Genomic DNA, 23,133 nt, shown 5'->3' on the forward strand with positions numbered 1-23,133 from the left:
GTTTATTATCATTCCGCTGTTTAATATTCCGCACTCTGACATTTGGTAATGTAATAATGTAATTTCTAAAAAACTCCGGATGTATGAAATGTTCTAAGTATTGTAACTCGTTCTCATTATTGATCCTTGGGAAAAAATATGGATCTTTCGGGCTCTCCCTTGGGGTGTGCCTGACGGAAACCGTAGCTGTAGCTTGCTTACGGGGTGCTTAGTGTCTGGTGGAAGACGAGCGCCTCTGTAAGTGCGTTATTTCGGGCGGTTCTGCCACACCCCCGAACCCTCGCGCCATCCTAACCCTCGGGTGAGAACCGGGCCGGGCCGTTCTACGCTTTGGCTTATGGGGACGGGCGAGGGGATTTTTTTTTACCCTCAGCCTGAAATTTACTCTCACGGGGAGTCGAACTCAAGACCTGAGGGGTGCCGTCGGAATTCCCTAACCACTTGGGCTAGAGTCCTTTGGCCACCTATGTCATTATGAAAGGTAATTTAAAATAACCTTCTAAAATTATATCTAAATTATTCACCTATGCCATTACGAAAAATATTTAAAATAACCCCTAAATTTATATATAAATTAGCCAGCAATGTCATTATGAAAGGCTATGCAAAGTACGTAGAACCTAAATTTGAATGTAATAAATTACCCATACATGTCTATTATCCAGTGCAGAATGATTAAAGCTAGCACAGCCCACACAACATATATTTCAGTGTGACCACCTCATGTGATGACTGCGACGTTATCTATGACACGAGAGACCCACACCCCACCTGCGAGAGAATTATGCTTGCATTTTTCCAGGCATGCATATCAGCTTACCCATTGAAGCCGGGATTAGATTGAATTTCGTCCATTATGTGTCGTCTCCCTTTCTACCCGATCGAAGAGAATAACAATTAAAATTAAGACTTTGGCGCCATCACAGAGTACTATACGTACGTTGAACGAACTCTCTCACTGGATTTATTTTGATATAAAAGCTATCTACTAGAACTCCATCCGTCCTATAAAGAAGGTCATCCTCATTTCCCAAAAAAATTCAAACATTTACAACTTTAACTAAATATATATAAAAATATTAATATTTATTGTGCATAATTAGAATCATTACATATATTATTAAATATATTTTTATAATAAATTTATTTGGAGATATAAATGTTGTTAGTATTTTCTAAAAAATCAGTCAAGGAAGTTTGATCGGCACGTACACCGTGACTTCGTTCTTTTTGGACGGAGAGAGAGGGAGAAATAATATATAATAAAACAGAGAGAGAGCAGAAATGTTACTCAGTTGTCGTCAACTGCTGCTATATATAGCTACCAGTAATAATTCAGAGTAAATAACTGTACTCTTGCATATGTACACTGCTGGTGCTGGAAAACTCTGATGGCTACCTAGTTGATTCATCAGCGCAGCCGCATCATGTAGTCCCATCAGCTGTAAATATAAAGGCTTGTTTAGTTTCCAAAAAGTTTTTCAAAAAGTGCTACAGTAGCCACCACATCGAATCTTGCGATACGTGCATGGAGCATTAAATATAGATGAAAAAAACTAATTGCACAGTTTGGTTGAAAATTGCGAGACGAACGTTTTGAGCCTAATTAGTTCATGATTGAACACTAATTGCCAAATAAAAACGAAAGTACTACCGTAGCCAAATTTTCAAAATTTATGAACTAAACACGCACTAAAATCGTAAAACAACACCACTGCTACTACTACGTACTGTACTTATTACCGCGACGAATGATGCGCGGACAGCAGAAGTACGTCCATTGGTCAAAAGAGCACAGCAGCTAGCGAATATTGAAATTCCGGTCAAGTTAAATGTGCGCCAAATGATGATTGTTATCAGCTGCGTGCCCACGTTGGAAAGAACAAAAACTACATGATCATCTTTTCCTTTTGATGAGATCGAGATCTCGTACGTAATCTATCTATATCTATATGTCTATCCATCGACCGGAATAGAGAGAAGCCGGGCAGCCGTCCTGAAGAAAGAGTGTATTAGTGCGTCTACGTATGATGCCAGCCTAATGAATAACAAAAGTGCCACATCAGTTGGATAAACCCTCGCGATTAACAAACCGCCGGATCGTGGAATCTCCAATGGGAGCCGCCGTCAGTGCGTACTACGAACGTGCACATGTGCATTTGATGACATGTAACTAACTGGCTAGTGACCCAAGGATCAATGATACGATGAGTAAGAAAGCACTTGCTGACTGTGTGGATCGAACTATAGAAAGTCCTATTGAAAAGCACTCGCGGTGACGGAATCGATCTCTTTTGGTGTGATATGATACGACAGATATGTGCGTGTGCGTGCCTAATCTGGATTACTGGAATTAACTATGTGTCAGCGAGGCGTGATTTCGATCGAGTTCATCGTATAGGATGGGTCGGAGGAATATATGTATATCGATCGCCCGCACGCACAAATTAAAGGTGATTGCGATGACGTTCGCTATTAAATAGTACCAAGAACTTAAGGAGAAAAACAAGGAGGTGTCTATATAGATTTTTTATTATTTTTAACACTTTTTTAAACTAATTTTAAATCTAACACTGATTGTTTTTTCTTTCAAAACTAACACTTTTGGCCGCGCCTATTGCAATGGCGCGGCGAAAAGCCTGTGCCGCGCCATGTATGGTGGCACGGCGGATGGCTAACATGGCGACGATCGCAAATGCGGACCGGTGACGTGGTAGGGCCTACCGTACCACCGATCTTGGCCCGGCAGGGCCAGATAAATATCATGAGCGAGCCCGCCCGCATGCATGCACGCCAGCCTGCCCGCCCGCCCGCCGCCGCCGCGCAGCGCCCCGCCGCCAGCGCCTGCCCCGCGCCCGAACGGCCGCGCCCGCCCGCGCAGCGCCCGCGCCTGCCCACTACCGCCGCGCCGCGCCCACGCCACGAACGCCGACGCGTCACGGCCGCCCGCTCATATCAAGGTACCTTCCTCTCGATTTCATGTTATTATGATTGTTATTGATTTAGGATAGTTAGTGATTTAGGATGGTTAGGTTAGTGATTTAGGATAGTTAGTGATTTAGGATAGTTAGGGTTTTATAATTGTTATTGATTTAGGATAGTTAGTGATTTAGTATAGTTAGTGATTTAGGATAGTTAGTGATTTAGGATAGTTAGGGTTTTATGATTGTTATTGATTTAGGATAGTTAGTGATTTAGGATAGTTAGTGATTTAGTATAGTTAGTGATTCAGGATAGTTAGGGTTAGTGATTTAGGATAGTTATGTTAGTGAATTTGTTTGTTTAGGTAGGTAGTTTTTAGGTTTGAGGTTGTGTGTTGTAGTATAGTTAAGGTTTGGTTAGGTAGTTAGGGTTCAGATTACTGTTAGTTAGGATTTTGGGTTTAGGGATTGATTATGTATTTATTATTTAGTTTATAGTTAGTTATTTAGTTAGGGATTTTGGGTATAGATACTAGTTTTCAAGTGTCGGTACTTAGTAGTGTGTGATACGTCGATTTGGATGACTTGATGAAGTTTTGTCAAATGCTTATTTTCCTAGTGAAGTTGTTTAATATGTTTGTTAATGTTACTTTGAATATATACATGTGCTTTCATATTGTGTTCGTATTGCATAACAAGTAGTTCAAATTTTGCAATGCTACATAATGTTAATTTGAATATTGTTAATTTGAACACTCTAACCCTTTGTTTATCAATTTGTAACAGGATGTCCCCTCCCACGCAGCACCCGTTGTATCCCATTCTTGAGGTGGAGTACGACGACCAGCACCGAGCACACATCTTGAGTGACACCGAGCACACATCTTGAGTGACACCGACACAGAGGTGGCCTTGCCTCCTTTGAGGCCCTGCACACACACCAGGGCGCACCAGTGGGACGAGCATTACGCGCCATATATACGGCGTGCCGGCTTCCTCGAGCTTGTCCGTGTTGTCAACTACGGTCTTCCACCCCTTGACCCAGCACTACTTAGTGCAGCTGTAGACAGGTGCGAGTGCCTTCTTTGTACATAAACATTCTTATAACAAATTTGAGTCAACTAATAGTCGTTATATTCTTATAATAGGTGGAGGCCTTAGACTCACACGTTCCACCTATCTTGCGGTGAAATGACCTTGACCATGCAGGACGTGAAGGCTATCTTTGGCCTTCGGTTGGGAAGACTTCCAGTGACAGGTATAGTTGACAACGATCACTGGAGAGAGCTGGTGGCTCAGTTCACTAGCTTTCTTCCACCGAACGACAAGGTTTCAAAGAAAAATAAGTGAGCAATTCAAGCCTATTTAATACTTGCATTGCTTTCCTGCATCCATCGGGTCTCATTTTCTTTGGTGAATTTTAGAAAAAGTTCTGGTGTTTCGTCGTCCTAGACCACAGAGCGCTTTGATTACTTGGACCCACGAGCTGAGGAGGCTCAGATCGACAGGTAATCTAGAGTGTGGCTCTGGCACTTCCTTGGTGCTTTCCTCTTCCCAGACGCCTCGGGCAACAGCATCTGCTGGATCTTCCTTGACATACTACGCCAGCCGTGGGAGAACATAGCGGCGTACAGCTGGGGCAGCGCAGTCCTAACATGGACGTATCGATAGCTATGCGTTGCCTACCGTCGCACCTCAGGGTATGCGAACCTTGGGGTTGCTCCTACCTACTCCAGGTTTGGTGTTGGAAACGATGGCCCGTTGGGAAGCCCCTTAATACTGGTTTACCAGTAAGTACTCCGGTTCACTATATTCTTCGAGGCAGTTACATATGATGAAATTATTAATGGCTAATTCATTATTGTGTTCAATACAGCAATGGAATGGGCAGGATACACTCCCTACAACTCTGTATATCTAGATGCAAGCAGAGTTAGTTAGAGGGAATGTAAGGCGCAAGTACAGGGAGTACACGGATGGTCTCGACATCCTGACACAGCACCATGTTACGCTCTCTTTACTATCATACATGTGTCTTGTTCGATGTACACTATATCACAACCTAACTCAATTACGAAATGTTCAGGTGCATTGGTGTCCTTGGGATGCTCCGTAGCTCGAGTACTATCTGAGTCCTGTCACTAGGGATGAGTCAGACGAGTATTGCTGCAACGTCCCTCTTATTTTCTTCCACGTGGTCGAGATTCACTTGCCCATTAGGGTCTGCAGATAGTTTGGAAGAATGACAGGCTACCCACCACCGCTTTACTCCACCAACCAAGAATTGCATGGGTGCTTTATCGATTAATAACAAAGCTACAATTCAGAGGTGTGTGTGGTACAACTAACACCATTTTGTTGCAGGTATGACCGCAGGAAGAGGTACAAGACCAAGGATTGGCGCGTGACACACAACGCGTACATCTACTTGTGGCAGAACAGGGAACCGCAGCCGGTCCATGCGGGTCCTCCACACGACCAGCACACCTTCGACGATACATGGTACACATATCAAGCCCCCGTACACTGAGGAGGGATTGACGAGGACTCGGAGGAAGATATGATCGAAGATGTGTACGACGTTGCCACTAGGGAGGACACATAGCTACAGAGAGCCCCGCTTTAAAGATACATGGTAAGATACTTAAATGGTACAATTTGTTATCCCTTTGGTATTAAGTATGTGTACTAAAACTGTCCAACCGCGTTTCTGTACCCAGACAACATAATTGTCAAGGATGTCTAACGAAGCAGCGTTTCGGCTTCACGAGTCTAGAGGGCAGGGGTCAGGCGTTCTCGAGGCTTTTGTGGAGGTAAACATAAACTTGTCCATTCCAAAAATGTTTCTTCAGTGTATATGTATTTGGGAAATGCACTAACTTTAACGTCTATTTATGCAGAAGGTGAAGAAGAGTTGCAGGAAGCTAGCTCAGAAGCTGAGCTGCATGGACACTCCTTGGGTGGAACCGCCACTCCTAGCGCAGTCAGGTGGCACATCTTCAACCTCTTTAAGGACATCAGCCGACTCTTCTCAGCCGGTGACAGGTGCCACTTCCGCAGTGCGTACACCACCACATCATAGCGCTAGGAAGAACCCTATAACCGAGGACGACGAGGACGATGACGACAACGACAACGACCCCCCGGGCTTCCGCAGACAGCATGACCAGTGGGACGATTGGCCGTAGGATGAGATCGGCATGTCTGAGATAGGTGGTGCCCCGCTTGGTACCCAGGGAGCCTCACAGGTACTAACAAAGGTAGTTTCTTTAAATACGTAGGCTCCAAGAATAAAAGATCATAAAGATTATAAGTAATCGTGCATATCATATACTTGCAGGGTACGAGCCGTACGCACCGGCAACGCGACCACACCGACGTTGGCTACACTCCCAATGTGTTGCCAACAAATCTAAAGAGACAGAGGCGTCCGAGAGATCCTTACACTCATAGGTCTTAATTTGTTAGGTCGAACGAATATTGGCGTCCGAAACTTGCAGGCTTAGTTGGTTATGTTATGTTGAACTTATGTCAAACCAATGAAAATGTTATGTGGTAGCTTGTCAACTTGCGCACGGACTTCATTTATTTGCTTCATATTCGTTTTGATACGTCGTGGCAGCACTGCCGGCGAGATTAAGTAGCAACTAGTTCGGGAACCGGCAGTCCTGGCGTATCTCGACGCCGGTGGCCGGCGTCTTGACCCCGATCCTTCCGAGCTTGGTCATCGCCGCCACGAAATCGCCGAAGAAGGCACCCTCGTTAGACGCGCGGTAGTCGACCGTGCTGCGCGACCTCATGTCGGACTAGAGCACCTAGTCGGAGCCCATCGGCGAGGGGTTGAAAAGTGTTAGTTTTGAAAAAAAAAACAATGTTAGATTTAAAATTAGTTTACAAAAAATGTTGAAAATAAAAAAATTTCCAGGGGTCCATGGTCGCGTCACTGCCGATCCTCACCGACACCAACCGATCTTCTGTCTGCGTCCAGGTACTGACGCGCCATGCTCCGTGGCGCAGCACTGCCGCGTCAAGATTGGTGGCGCGGCAGGTCCGGCCACGTCACCGGTCAACATTTGCGGTCGTCGCCACGTCAGCCACCCGCCGCGCCACCATACATGGCGCGGCACAGGCTTTTCACCGCACCATGGCAATAGGCGCGGCCAAAAGTGTTAGTTTTGGAAACAAACAAACAAACGATGTTAGATTTAAAATTAGTATAAAAAAGTGTTAAAAAATCTCTATATACAACACTCGAGTATTTTACAAGTGGGGAGCACTCGATTTTTTTCCACTGTTCTTCCTCCTCGCCGCTGTTGTGCTAGGGTTTCACCGGAGTGGTGGCCTCCTCCTTCTCCTCCCCTTCCTTCTTTCGCGGCGAGCTTCGAACATGGGTGCCCCCGCCCAGACCTAGCCTGGCCGCCTTCGCCGTAGCCAGGACTCGAACACGGCCCTCCCGCCATTCCCACCATATGGCTAGCCTGCCTCCCTCGATTTCCCTTCTAAGGCCACCGGATTTGGAGAAGAAGAGAGAGAGGGCGCGTGGGCTAGGAAAAATCGAGTGTTCTAACACTCGGTTGTTGGATAGCATTTTTAAAAATGTAGTAAGTGAAAACTCGTGGAAGAAGAATCACAGAAAGATGTGCGTGCAGGACCTGAATGGACACGCACGCACGCCGGCGGCGAGATAGATAAGGATAGATGGCCGTGTGTGCTAATATAAGTACGTGTAATATTTTATGCTCCAGCACCGGACTCTGCTTGCTCCATCTCGGCAAGCAAGCAAGTTGTCGATAGATACGTGTCATACCAGAAATCTCTCTCCCTCCCTCTCTCTCTCTCCCCCTCTATGTCTTTTGTGCTGCCGCCTGCTGCTAGAGTAAGGCCACGTTTAGATGACGAATTTTTTTGGATTTGGCTATCATAGCACGTTCATTTGTATTTAGTAATTAATATCTAATTATAGACTAATTAGGTTTGAAAGTTTCATCTCGTGATTTCTCACCTAACTGTGCAATTAGTTTTTTTTCATCTACATTTAGTACTCCATGCATGTGCCGCAAGATTCGATGTGACACTTTGAGGTAAAAAAATTTGGGAACTAAACAGGCCCTAAGGGCGCGTTTAGTTGGCGAAAATTTTTAGTTTTGGCTACTGTAGCATTTTCGTTTGTATTTAGCAATTAGTGTCTAATTATGGACTAATTAGGTTCGAAAGTTTCGTCTCGCGATTTCTCACCTAACTGGATAATTAGTTTTTTTCGTCTACATTTAGTACTACATGCATATGCCGTAAGATTCGATGTGACACTTTAAGGTGAAAATTTTTAGCAACTAAACCTAAACAACTTTGTCCGAGAAAGAAAAAAAGAGTGAACAACTTGGGGCTTGTGATGAGGTCACGATCGACGCGTACAATATTGACTAAATAAAAAATGGATAAAAAGGGGGCGCGTGCATGCGTGCGAACGCAAGTCCAGTGGGCTTGCTGGAACTGGCCCTGTCAGTGCACACGCGGAATAGGAAAGCGCTGGCGTCAGCCACGAGCGGATATATGTAGCTAATACCACACTACTACAAAATCAATTTTTTTAGGATGACTCGTAACTATTTGTAGAGACGGTTTGATCAGCCGCTCGTACCGAACCGTCTCTACAAATCATATATTTATAGGGGCGGTTCCCAGGCCGTTCCTATAAATCGATTTGTAGGGGCGGCTGGTGTTTCCAGCCGCCCCTACAAATCGATTTGTGGAGGCGGCTCGTATTACCAGCCGCTCCTACAAATCCAGTCGTCCCTATAAATCGATTTGTAGGGGCGGCTGTTTGTGGGGGCGGCTTGTATTACCAGTCGCCCTTACAAATCCAGTCACCCATACAAATCGATTTGTAGGGGCGGCTCGTATTACCAGCCGCCCCTACAAATCGATTGTAGGGGCGGCTGTAGTACCAGTTGTCCCTACAAACAGGTATTTGTAGGGGCGGTTCAATCTAGAACCGTCCCTATAGTATGTTTTTCCGTAAAAAAATTTAAATTTACAATTCAAAATCACGTTGCCGAACGTCCCGCGACCAACGTTTCGAACCACATTCACGTTGCCGAACGTCCCGCGACTGCGACTACAAGCACAAGAGTATTCTATAAACTATAATTACAAGTCCAATTCACAAGAATATATACAATCCATCATTAAATATACAAATTCCATACATATTGTTATCAACGTCCTAGAGCTAGCCTTTCAGTCTCACGAAGGTGTTGGTACTGAGGATTTATACCTAACTCAGACTCTCGGTCATGATAGTCGACAAGCTCTAAGAGTTGGTCATCCTTGTATGGGTCTCTTTTCATTCCTTTCTCTTCTTTCCACTATAAGAGAACAAGTTTTGGTTTAGTATTTCATACCATGTATGAAGTTTTTATACTACGAGTGGAGAGGTTCAAACTTACCCTTAAGGGGTGTCTCCTGTAGGCACCGGTGTTACTCATCATAGAACATATATAGTATCCAAAATGTATACTCCCAGACTTTTGCTTGGGGCACTGTGTGTTTTGCATATGAAAATATTAAGTAATGCTTTTGACAGCCATGTAATAGAGTACTGAAGAAGTAAGTTACACTTACTGCACATAGTGTTTTTATAGTTAGCTTTTCCTTCCTCGCTGGATCATGCCTTCCATGATGATTAGTGACATAGAACATAAATGCCCTGTTCGAATTATTTTAGCAAATACAACTTGTTAGTATCCAAAAGTGAATGTTATAAGTATGTATACAAACATATAAGCTAATGAGGATTGTCGATATGTATACATCTTGAGAATTGATATGAAGTCTTTGTATGTCACCGTGTCTCTATCTAATGAATCAAAGACCCATGACATGCTCCTCCCGACATCGACGGCTATACAAATCCAGTGGTTGCTGCATGGATTTAATCATAGAACTAGATAAGCTCTTTTACATCGAATAAAATATATCAAACAAAGCTTTAAGTATAGAGTTGAACTTACTCGAAATTGTATGATAGCCATATAGTAGAGTGTTGTTGGAGATTTTTGAAAGCCAGGGCAATGCATGTCGCAACCTTAAGGGACTCTTCCCTTAGTTTCGCCATACGGATGCGCTCTTTCTCCCGAAGAGTCTTTGCAGCAGCTAGCTCTTTGGCATCCAGTGTCCACCGTTTAGGGTAATTAAAATTTATTTGGGCTATAGCTTTAGGGTCTACATACCCGGCTTTCACACTTGGCATTTGTTTGACAATGTACACTTGCATTCTACAAATCACGGCGTGGGTTAGTTACAATAAAATTCAAAGATTACATTCATATCATATCGGGAGGACAAAGACTTACAGGCACCACGTGCGAATTAGATTCATCTCCATTTCTCCTAGGTGAAAGCATGGGTGCATGTCATTGAAGTCAAAGACAATTTTCCCAGCTGGACTTCCAAATGTGCCGGTGAAGAAGCATGCTTGTATGAGATCTATGCTTGTTGGGAGAACACACAAGTACCAATCATGGAACCTTCTCATTCCAAGTGGTAGGCGCTAGATGTCCCGGTTTGGTAGGAAGGGCTTGCCTCTTTCATATGTTTTCGGGCAATCCTTTGACCATTTGATGGCATCAACATTTGGATACTACTTTGTAATTTGGTGGAGTTTGCTAGTGACGGCCTCCTCAGAACCCTGTGATGGGACCTTTTTAACTTGGTTCTCAGGCTTGAACTGGTCATGGGAAAACCACTTGGACACCGACGAGACGTCTTTGATCGGAACATAAACTAGCCTTATGGTGATTGGATGCTTCTTTCGAAGTTCCCATTCACGCACGTCCTCATCTTTTTGTGCATCACCTTCTTCAGGAGGCACTCGTTGTTCATGTATCGGCTGTGCTTGTTGAGAAGACTATGGTATCTCATGATGCACTTGCTCAGTACGAGCTGGAGAAGGTTGTGACATCTCATCAGGCACATGCTCGCTAGGAGGCGGGGAAGAATGTGGCATCTCAGGAATGTGGGGGTCACGAGACGGTGAAAATATCTCCCCGACCTCAACAACTCGCTCCAAATTTGAGAGAGGGGGAGGCAACGAAGAAGCAGTCAATATAATATCCCGTTTGTGCCAGAGGATGAACTACCCCATAACGTCTCTCAGTAACACCAGCCCCTCGGGAGTTGCGTAGTCTATCCTCTACTGCATGAACTCGGGCTTCACTGTATACACCTCGGCCCTAGTGTAGTCCGACGGTATCTTATTATTGTTGTGTAAGCCACCAGGAGGATGTGCCACACCCATTGCCACCTCCATCACAGTGTTCTGCTGGCCGCTGAGAAACACCAAGGTGCAACTAGTTGGTTCCCGTATGCGATCGACGGAGGTTGTGGCTGCAGTGGAACCGTGGCTGCTAGGAACTTTTGGAGGGCTACCAACTAATGCCAGTTCTCCCAGCGGCGTCACTAATATCCGTGGCTCCATAGACAGTCCTTGCTCCTCCAGCACCTTCACAACTAGAGCCTTCACTTGGAGCTCAAGACTAGTCTCCCGGTCTCTGCAATGTTTCTTGTACATGTGCCTGTCCTCTTCGAATCCTTGCTTCCAGGTCGTCCTTTTCCCTAGCCCCCTGGTACGGCCTATGTGCTCCTTGTTTTCCAAGCCAAGGCTAAGCTCGTCCCTCTCTCTAGAAGGATTGAATGAGCCCTTCTCCTTGTCTTCAGCATATTTTAGTATCCTTGATACTGCCTCTTGGGTCTCCGGCTTATCAAACTTAAGATTATCGCCGGATGATTCTGTACTCCTCGCATATATCCAGTTCCTTAAGCGTACCTTCAAATTCGTCACATCGATATTCCCAGCAGCTACGGCCTCTTCATCCATCTTCCTAAACTGCTCTTCCTTGGCATAGTAGCCACCGGGGCCTAGATGATGGTGGTGTTTGTTCCTCTTCGCCAGCTCGGTGTTACGAGCACTCAGCTCTAATGCCTCTGGTGAAGTCTTCTGAGCCACGAGCTCCTCCCATTGACTAGGAGTTATTTTGCCGAACTCGTTGAAGGGAGTTAACCCCTTTTGGATATACTTCATGTTGAGCTCCGACCTCCAACGTCGGAATGACCCTCCCATCATCCTGATAGCATTTTTTTACCAATTTGTGCTTACCCTCTGGAAATCTAAAATTGAGCTTCAGCTGTCTATCCTATAGTGCATTCTTTGTGTTCTCTGGTACCTCTTTCTAATTAGGGATTGCTGGGTTCAATTTATCTCTTACTAGGGCTCCGATCGCATTACGGAATCATCCTCTTAATTCCTTCGGCTCAAGGATCTCCCTTGCTGGCCCGACCTCCATTATCACATAGCATGCCTTATCTGGATATAGATTTCCTTTTCTATCCCCTCGTTTCCTCTTAGGATTGGTAGTCATGGTTGTGTCTTGAGGTTGTGGAGCAGAGGCATCGTGATCCGTCTCTGTGGTTGTTGCCTCTACTCTCCTTTTCTCTACTCCGTCTTGTCCAGCGAGATGTCACAAACGTCGACGTTGTCTTTTCCGAGTTTCAGGAGGGACCTATATATACGACAGGTCAAAATGTTAGCAGAGGTAACACAGCCAAAGCTTTAGCAAAATTTATAAGCTAAGGCTTTTTCCCTACCTCCTCGTTCGGGTCAAAATCCTTGTCCAAATCTTCCTCCGTTGGCCTCCTTCTAGCTTCACGTGGGAAAGGATCCTCGGAACTTTCATATCCCTCTTCTGAGTCATCATCATCATCATCATCCTCTTCTTCTTCGCCTTCAGTAGCCTCTCCTTCGGGGGCTTCCTCCTCGTCACACTGCTCCTGAGTAAGCATCACTTCTAGATCTTTTTCTACCTCGTTATCGAACTATTCCTGAGTAAGCTGGTCATCTAGTGCTTGCTCCTCAAGGGTTGGCTGCTCATCATGCTCGGGGCATCGGGCTGCACTGTCTGGTGTCCGCGATATTATTTTGCGCTTTATTCTAATAGATGCAAGAAAGTGTGCTTTAGGTACGCGAGAAGGTATAAGAAATAAAAATGGTCTATAAAACAAAGTAGTCCTATAAAACAACAATATGTCAAAAAAACAAGAAGTAGCAGTAGTAGAGGCCTCAGAAACATGTCAATCATCATCTGATCTTGAACTTGGAGCATCAAGGCATCATAACAGAGAAGAGAGGAGAAGGTAATGTAGGGGCGGCTGCTAATGATGCCAAGTTCCTCACAAGTTCTTGATCATCAGCTCATATTCCATATAATGTATGGACTTAGATAATTTCATCATCGGCAAAACAAAGGAAAGGAGAGGAGAGGGGAGATTTGGCAAAAAAAAGCAACAGCTGCTTAACAAATATAGAGAGGAAAAGGTGTAAAAACAAGTAGCTGCTGCTTCCCAAACATAGAGGATAGGAAAAATAGCCAAAAAACAGTTGACTGCTGCCACATGGTTGGAAGACCCCTGTAGATCAAAATCTAGTAACTTAGATAGCCAGCTAGTAATAGTAGGAGAGTAGCTAGCAGCAAGTAGAGTAGCTAGTAGCCAGCTAGTACCAGTAGTAGTTTCTAAGAGTATAGGGAAGAGGGCAGAGCAACAGCCAACACTAGAGTAGTATAGAGTAGTAGTAGAGCAGCAGCAGCAGCAATAGTAGTAGTAGTAGTAGTAGGACAGTAGTATAGTAGTAGTAGAACAGCCAATGTGTTCTAGGAAATAAAGCCATTAATAAGAACAATGTGATAGAATACAAGCATCAGTAGTACCATGTTGACAATGTGATAGGAAATAAAGCCAATTTGTTGATAGTTTAAATGAGCAATGGAGGAAATAGGATGTATTAACTTGCAAGAAGACTCACTGTGCATATATAAAATAGTGGGCATATATAAGCATATATTAAAACAGACTATTTTCAAGAGTTCAAGAGCCATCTAAGTTTCATGCTGGAATTAATAATACAGCAAGCAAGCAACTTCTTAGTAATACAGCTCGAGCATAGAAATTCTTAATAATACAGCAGCAAGCAACTTCTCTCTTAATAATACAACAGCATGCAATTTTTATTTTGATCACAATGACAGGGCCTGAGCAATATTTTCTAAGTAAGCAGCATGCTAATCAGTTCACCAGACTAAGCAGCTGTCAAGCATGCAATGAGCATTTACATAAATAAGCACACAAGCTGATGACTGCATTGCCCACTATTTCACTGTCATATCTAAACAAGCTCAAGAAACAATGCACATATCTAAAAGTAGTGGGCATTTCTAAAAACAGTGAGCCTTTTTGCAAGTTGCACTAACTGACTCAAGTTGCACTAACTGACAGTTTAAATGAGCAATGGAGACCACAAAGATGAAAAAATTGACAACAGTCCCCATGTTAAAAGTTTTTTTTGAGGGGTAAAGGATGACAAGTTGACAACAGAGAGATGAGCCATGCAATGGATGACCTGTGTTTTCCGCCCAGCATTACACTCACTATATAATACTATATATGTTGTTTTAATTTAGAATCATGAGATGATGCGTTACAAAATGCATGAGTCATATAGGCATCACATATATAAAAATCTAGATCTCAGTTTCGAGAAAAAGCCCACTGGTATCTCCATTACATGTATATAACATAAAAGCTTCAGAGGGGACAGTAACGCAAGCAATTTGCTCTTTCCAATGAAGAAAGCTTCAATCTTTCCAAATATTAAAGAGCCAAAGTATTATTCATATATATCTTTTCTTCGATTGTGTGGTAGCTAGACAGCTTTGGAGTGATATGTCTGAGGTGCTAGATAGAGATGTAGGAGCAGATTTCGCTTCTATAGGAACCTTACAGCTTTGGAGTGATTTTATTTTTTTTAATTATTAATTCTGTATTATAAAAACAATTGTGTATATATAAAACAATTGTGTATATTCAATTGTGACCAAAATAAAAGTAATATAAAAACAGTTGTGTATATGCACATATATATATAAAAACAATTGTAGTCAAAACAATATAGAAAACAAAAAAAACAAAAATTAAAATTTTGAATTTTAAAACTTCGACTATAATTTTATGAGTTATACAACTTTGGTATTCATCACTTTTTCAGCTGAAATCATTTAATGGTTGAAAATCTCGTTCGAACTTATCATTTTTTTTAAATTTGAAAATTTGAAGTGCTCAAATAGAGTCATCTGGATGTTGCAAAGGGTATTCTCACACACATGCATAAATATAGTCTCACACACATACAAAAATATGTAGTCTTACACATGTACATAAAAATATAGTCTCACACGTATCCATAAATGAAGTCTTATAAACACACACTTATATAAACACTCCACGTTCAATAACTAGCTAGCCCGCTGTAACGACTTTCTCTTTGACACCTTTTCGTTCCCATGGCAATATGTCTTTGAGGAGGTTCTTTTCCACAATACTGATCTTCTTAGGAAAGTCTGTGAATAGCGGCATCTCATCGTAGTTATTGTAAGCTTCAACATCGTCCACGCCATCAACTCCAATAATGTGCTATTTCCCGGAGGCAACCACGTGATTTGTCTTCTTCTTCGGGGGGAGGTTACTTTGTGGGTCAGACATATAGAAAACTTGTGTGACACATGAATCGAGCACCCAAGGGTCATCTTGGTAGCCTAGATTCTCGAGGTCCAGGACTCTCAATCCGATCTCGTTTAGTTGGTGTTGTTTGATCCAGCGGCATCGAAACAGGGCCACCGTTATATCCCTTCCATAGTCAAGTTCCCATATCTCTTCAATGATGCCAAAGTATTAGATCTTTCGCCCCAATCCATCGAGAGCCTCTATTCGAACACCGTTGTTTTGGTTCACATATTTACTATCCTTTGCGTGGGTATAGTACGTATACCCATTGATGTCATAAGCATTCCAAGATATCACTTGTCTCGATGGCCCCTCCGCTAACCAACTGATGGTAACAGAATCTATGGTTTCTCCAGGCGGTATATTTTGGTCCTTCAACCAAGTAGTTAGTCATTGCTTGTGTTGTTTCATAACCCAATCATCCGAACGGCTATTTCTCTCCGCCATAATGATAGCCAAGTGCTCATCAATGTACGGTTGCATCAGTTGTGTACTCTGCAAGACACTGTAATGTGCCCGACTCATCTCTTTGTAATCATGGTCGATGAACACTTTTCTACCACTGGTGCCCTTCCCAGCCAACCTACCCTTGTGACGAGAATCAGGTTTACCAATCCCTTTATGTACTTTTAGGTACTCTTGACAGCACTCGATGACTTCTTCAGTACTGTAACCCTCTATCATGGAGCCCTCTGGGTATGCTCAATTATGCACGTATCGACTTAGAACCAACATGAACCACTCGTAGGACCACATTTCATGCAAGTAGCAAGGGCCCAGCGCCTGTATCTGATGAACCATGTGAATCATGAGATGTGGCATTATATCAAAAAAGCAGGAGCTAAACACATCTCCAGTTGATTTTGTGTCTTCAACACAAATTCATGTAGGTCACTCAACTCTTGCTTGCCAATCGTCTTCTGTGAGATCTTCGAAAAGAAGTAGCACATGCGGGTGATGGCCATTTTCAAGAACTCTGGCTTTATAGCCTTGATTGCAATAGGTAGAAACACTGTCAGCATCATATGGCAATCGTGAGCCTTGCAGTGTGTTATTGACATGTCCTTCATCGACACTAGCTTCTTCACATTTGCTGAAAACCTAGTCGGGACTTTGATCCCCCTTAGGAAAGTGCATATAGCTCTCTTCTCGTCTGGTGTTAGGTTGAAGCATACCGTGGGCAGAGTGTATTTTCCATTAGCCTCAGGTACTAGGTGAAGCTATGGCATCACGTTTAGTTGCACCATGTCTTTCCGTGCTTTCAGACCATCCTTTGACTGGCCTGTGTCCATCAAGGTAGCAATCAGACTGTTAAAGACATTCTTCTGCATGTGCATAGCATCAATGGCATGGGGGACCTCCAAGTCTGGCCAATAAGGCAGATACTAAAAGAAGATCGATTATTTCTTAAAAGGTACTCCTTCGACAGGAGGTGTGCTTCTATCTCTGTTCGTCCCATCTGGATTCTTCTTTCCATAGATGACGCGTATGTTTTTCACTATTTTGTACACGTGTTCTCCGTTATGATGTCTCTCCAGAGGGGGTTCAATCTCCGGGGCGTTGTCATAAAATCTAAAGAACAATTTGCTACGGTACTTGTGACTTGTCTTTAAGAAGCGTCGGTTCCTTAGGTAAACTATCTTCTTGGATGCATCCAGGTACACCCATGTAGTACCATCCATGCAAACCAAGCATCTCGTCTTTCCTTTGATTTGTCCAGACAAAGCAAACAACGTGGGGGTAATCATTGGTAGTAACAAATATTATTGCTCTATATATGAAGTTCTTCTTTCAGAACGCATCATACATCTGCTCCCCATGCCTTCATAGCCTCTCCATTTCTTGTATCAAAGGCTCGAGGAACACGTCTATATCAATGCCTGGTTGTTTAGGGCCAGAAATAAGAATAGTGAGGAGAAGGTACTTTCTCTTCTGACACAACCATGTTGGGATGTTGTACATGGTCAAGATCACTGGCCATGTGCTGTGGTCGCTCATCCTCTCATTGAAGGGATTCATTCCATCGGTGCTCAAGCCAAACCGTACATTCCTTAGGTCATCGCTGAATTCTTTGTGCTTCTCATCAAGCCTTTGCCACTGACTACAATCAGCCGAGTGTGCAATCTTATCATCATCCACCTTGCGCTCATCATCCCACCATGTCATGAGTGCAGCTTCTTTAGGGTTTAGGAAGATACGTCTCAAGCGGTTGGTCACTGGCAGGTACCACATTACCAAGGCAGGAATTCTTCTCTGCTTTGCATCGTTGCCTAATAGAGTGTCCTCTGGGGGCTGAGATTCTTGTACCACCTTTTTTGTACCCTTCTTATTCCAGTTTTCCCCGTAGAGGCTTCGTCCCCACCATAAAGGTCATTATTCTTGTATCGGCTGGCCCCACACTGGGGACATTTATCTAGTGACTTGAACGTTTGCCATGAAAAAGTATATAGTGGTTGGGGCATGCATGGATTTTTTCAACCCCATTGTCAATGGACTTATGACCTTCTTCGCTTGGTATGTGTTGGCGGGAACTGAGTTTGGTTGTGGCAGCACCCATGACAGGAGATGCAATAGATCATTGAAACTATAGTCTGACCAGCCATACTTAGCCATCAGGATGAGCAGCTCAAGCACAAAACGTAGCAATGTCCAATGTGTCGGACAACCCTTTTCAACACCATACACAGTCTCCTTCGATGCTTTTGTCATCCTTTCCAAATTTTCTAGACCTTTCGGGCTACTTAGTAAAATCTCTAGTCCAAGGGCTTGAATCATGTCCTCCAAATCATCTTCATCCCCGACACGTGCTCCACCATCATTATTGGCACCACCTTCATCGTTACCATCCCATCCACCAGCATCACCACCTTGTTCATTGCCAAACTCGAAATCTATTCGTACATCAAGCTCTGCTGAATATTGGGACAATGATTCTAGAGAGAATTCCTTATTTGACACCAGACAAATGACCCGTTCCTTTCTTGGCCCTCAAAAAATTTTCGTTCCCTATTTAACACCGAGTTCAACTTTCGTTCCTTATACGACACTCCGTCGGGTTTGCCATCCGTGAACCGTTAACTGACATGTGGGCCCCACCACCCTTCTCCCCTTAACTAACATGTGGACACCAGACAAAACGACGGCGGCGCTTGGACGGGGCGCATCCGCGCGTGGAGGTGGCGGCGCAGGCGCGCTCGCGCGGCCAGGGGCGCGTCCCATCCCCGCAGCTCACCCCGCACCCGCTCCCGTCGCTCCACTTCTTCCGCTCCCTGCCCAACGGCGCCGACCTCCTCGCGCACCCGCAGCACCTCCTCAGCTGCTACGTCTCCCTCCTCCACTCCTTCACGCGCTCCAGGGAGACCGCCGGCCCCAACGCCGCCGGCCAGGCGCGGCAGCTCGTCGCAGAGCTGCGCGCGCACGGGGACGCTGTCCTGAGGCACCTCGCGCCGGCGTCGTCGGCCTCGTTGATCCGCAGCCTCGCGGCGTTCGGACTCTCCGAGGAGCTGCTGTGGGTGTGGCAGGCCATGCGCCTCGCCGACATTGAGACGTCCAGGCTCACCTACAACTGCCTGCTGGACGGCCTTGTCAACGCTGGCCTCCTTGACACTGCCATCAACGTGTTCGACGCAATGTCCACGGAAGATCGAGTGCGTCCCGACGTGGTTTCCTACAACATTCTCATCAAGGGGTACTGCGCGAGGGGAGGACGCAGGATGCGATGGCACGGCTTGCGGATATGAGGGAACAGGCAGAGCTCACGCCGGACAAGGTGACATACCTCACTCTCATGCAGCGCCATTACAGCGAGGGCACGTTTCCACAATGCATAGCACTGTTCCAAGAGATGGAAGAGAGGGGAATGGGGAAGGAGATACCTCAACATGCTTATGTGCTGGTGATCGGCGCCCTCAGCAAGGACGGGAAACCATTTGAGGCGCTGGCTGTGTTTGAGAGGATGTTGAAGCGAGGTTGCCCAGCCAATGCAGCCATGTACACTGCGCTCATTGACTCGATGGGTAAATTCGGGAGGGAGAAAGAAGCAATGGCACTCGTTGAGAGGATGAAGGCCAGTGGAGTTGAGCTTGACGCGGTCACATATGGTGTGGTTGTTAACTGCTTGTGCAGATTTGGCAATATGGATGAGGCACTTGCGTGCTTCAGGAGTTGTGTAGAGAAGGGTGTTGCAGTGAATGCCATTTTCTATACAAGCCTAATTGATGGCTTTGGAAAAGCTGGGATGGTTGACCAAGCAAAGGAGCTCTTCGAGGAGATGATTGCTAAAGGATTTGTGCCTGACTCGTATTGCTACAATGTTCTGATCGACGCATTAGTCAAAGCAGGACGAACAAGAGAATGGAAGATGATGGCTGTGATCAAACAGTCTACACATATACCATTCTAATTGATGGTTTGTTCAAGGAACACAAGAATGAGGAGGCACTGAAGTTCTGGGACAGCATGATTGATAAGGGAATCACCCCAACAGCTGCAGCTTTCAGGGTCCTCGCCAATGGACTCTGCCTTTCTGGTAAATTCAGCCGTGCATGGAGGATATTGGATGAACTGGCTCCAATGGGTGTGATTCCTGAGACAGCTCATGAGGATATGATCAATGTGTTGTGTAAGACTGGCAGATTCAAGCAGGCCTGCAAATTAGCATATGGCATTGTGCAGAAGGGCCGTGAGATACCTGGGAGGGTTCGAACGATGATGATCAACGCGCTAAGGAAAGCAGGAAATACCGATCTGGCATTTAAGCTGGTGCAGGAAATACCGATCTGGCAACGGTGGCGCATCCCTGCCGGGACGACGACGGCGACGACGCCCGCGCCGTCGCGCAAGAGTCGATCCACGTCCCCACCGTGACAACGACGATGCCCAACTCGCCTCCTGCTGCTCCAGTTCCTGGACGACCTGAGCGTGAGTAGGAGGACGCCGTGGAGCACGCGGACTCCGCCCCCCGTGACGACGACGGCGGCGTTGGCGGCTCAGGCCTGCCGTTGAAGATGGCGTTGAGGAACCTGCGAGCCGCGCACCGAGGGACGCCGGCCTCCTTGGCAGCCTTCTTCTCCGGCGCGGGCTCGGACTTCGCGGCGGCGGCGACGCTCGAGACGAGAGCCCGTCATAGCTGGAGCACTCGGAGAGTCGGAGAAGCTCAACGTGGTGGCACCGTGCGGCCCTGGAGCCGCCGTCGCCGCCTTGCTGCCACGATAGCTCCTCGCCGCGGGGATGGGACGCGCCCCTGGCCGCGCGAGCGCGCCTGCGCCGCCACCTCCACGCGCGGATGCGCCCCGTCCAAGCGCCGCCGTCGTTTTGTCTGGTGTCCACATGTCAGTTAAGGGGAGAAGGGTGGTGGGGCCCACATGTCAGTTAACGGTTCACGAATGGCAAACCCGACGGAGTGTCGTATAAGGAACGAAAGTTGAACTCGGTGTCAAATAGGGAACGGAAATTTTTTGAGGGCCAAGAAAGGAATGGGTCATTTGTCTGGTGTCAAATAAGGAATTCTCTCATGATTCTATGGTTTCGTTGTCGTATTCATCCTCATCCTCGTCGTTAACAATAACCGTTTCACCATGATGAATCCACACTGTGTAGTCCTCAACAAATCCTCGCATAATCAAATGTGATCTGATGATAGTCAGATCTGTCCATGCCATACGGTTCTAGCAATCTTTACATGGGCAAATAATTGTATCATTATTCTCTTTCAATGCCGTTGCATGCTTCTTTGCGGCTTCAATAAATTTATCCACCTCTTCATGGAAACCTGCCTTGAACCTTAATGAACCATACATCCAAGAGTTCCTGTACTCCATCTTTTTTACAACAACAACAAAACAAACATTAAAGGACTACTTATTCAGATATATATAAAAATGAAACAAATTAATAATTACTTGAAAATAATTGTATATACTTCAGATATATATGAATATAAATCTAATATAATTACAAGAAGCATACAAACACACCATGGTAGAGAAAAATTAATTAATGACCCATTTATCCATAAATAATTAAAATACATATTTATTGATTACAATAAACAATTTCAAAGACAACAATTAGCAACAATTATACTTTACCCAATATCTTTCATACAAACCCTAGTCCAATTTCATCAAACATAAATTTATAAAAACGAAATTAATAAAAAAAACAAACCCTAAATCTAGATCCACATGCACATGAAACATCCATAAAACTAACTAATTATTCACTAAAATCAAGAAACATGGACCAAATAAGGGTATGATCTTGTTCCCCTCCCTAATTTACCCTAGTACATTTAAAATTTGGGTCTAATTTGCTTCATAAATAGCTCAAGCACCAAAGAAGAGAGAGAAAAATAAAACTCTAATTACTCACTAACCAACCATTAAAACTTCAAAAAAAGTGTGGAATAGCATTTTCTTACCTTCTACAACCTCTCTACCAAAGGATTTGAGACCAAAACCTCCCCCCTTAGTAGAGCAATTTTTGGGAGGTGCTCAAGGCCTCCTCACCTTTCTTTCACAGGTTGGAGTGAGTGACCCGAGGAGGAAGAAGGTGCTGCAGCTGTTTTATATGTGGGTCATTTATAGGGGTGGCTGGTGATTGAGCCGCCCCTACAAATCGGAGCTATATATACGGGGGCATTTGTAGGGGCGGCTCAATCACCAGCCGCCCCTACAAATAGCAACTCCAGGGGCGACTGGTGATTGAGCCGCTCCTACAAATCAGACCCCATTTGTAGGGGCGGCTGGTGTTTGGGCACCCGAGCACGCCACTGTAGGGGTGGCTCCATCACCAGCCGCCCCTACAAAAAATTCAAACCGTTGCTAAAAATCATTTTTTACGTAGTGCCACACACATGATGCCCTTAACCACCCACATCTATCGCAGATGATCACGATGAAACTAGTTAATCTCCGTATCCGATCGACATCGATCACTCACGTACATGCAGGCCACTTTACGAAAAGCTAATATACGCCGCGCCCGCGATCCAGCACCTGCTGATGATCCACCTAGCCGCTTTACTAATACTGAGAAGAGAACTAGTAGCTCAGATAAAAATGTTCTCTTTTTAATTTTTTTAGATATATAGTTTTTCTATGTATTTAGATATATAATTGTCGGGGACCAATACTAGGGTATTCAAAGAGGAGGAGCTAATAACCATCACCATTGATTCATCCGAGCAGTCAAGAGCGCGATTACACTTCTTGCTGGGCTCCGCCTCGTCCGATCACCGAGGGTTGGCTCCGCCTCGGTAGACACTGAGGCCGCGGGCTCTGCCTCGCCCGACCCCCGAGGGTTGGCTCCGCTTCGTCTGACCCCCGAGGGTTGGCTCCATCTTGTCCGACCCCTGAGGGTTGGCTCCGTCTCGTCCGACGTCCGAGGGCTGGCTCCGCTTCGGCTGACTCCCGAGGGAAGGCTCCGCCTGGGCCGACCCCCGAGGGTTGGCTCCGCCTCTGCCGACGGCTGAGGGCTGGCTTCGCCTCGCCCGACGTCTAAGGACTAGTTCCGCCTTGCCCGACGTCTGAGGGCTAGCTACACTTCGCCTGATCCCTCGGACATGGTTCCTAACAGAAGCTCACGCCCCCGCCAACCGCTA

At 45.3% G+C, this 23,133-nt stretch overlaps 1 pseudogene; it reads left to right on the top strand.

Annotated features, from left to right (window-relative positions):
• Nucleotides 1–2,786: 2,786 nt before the first annotated feature.
• LOC136511222 (pentatricopeptide repeat-containing protein At1g03560, mitochondrial-like) lies at nt 2,787–20,715 on the top strand (annotated as a pseudogene).
• The last annotated feature ends 2,418 nt before the right edge of the window (nt 20,716–23,133 follow it).

The sequence above is a fragment of the Miscanthus floridulus genome, chromosome 16 (assembly GCF_019320115.1).
Source record: "Miscanthus floridulus cultivar M001 chromosome 16, ASM1932011v1, whole genome shotgun sequence".
NCBI lineage: Eukaryota > Viridiplantae > Streptophyta > Magnoliopsida > Poales > Poaceae > Miscanthus > Miscanthus floridulus.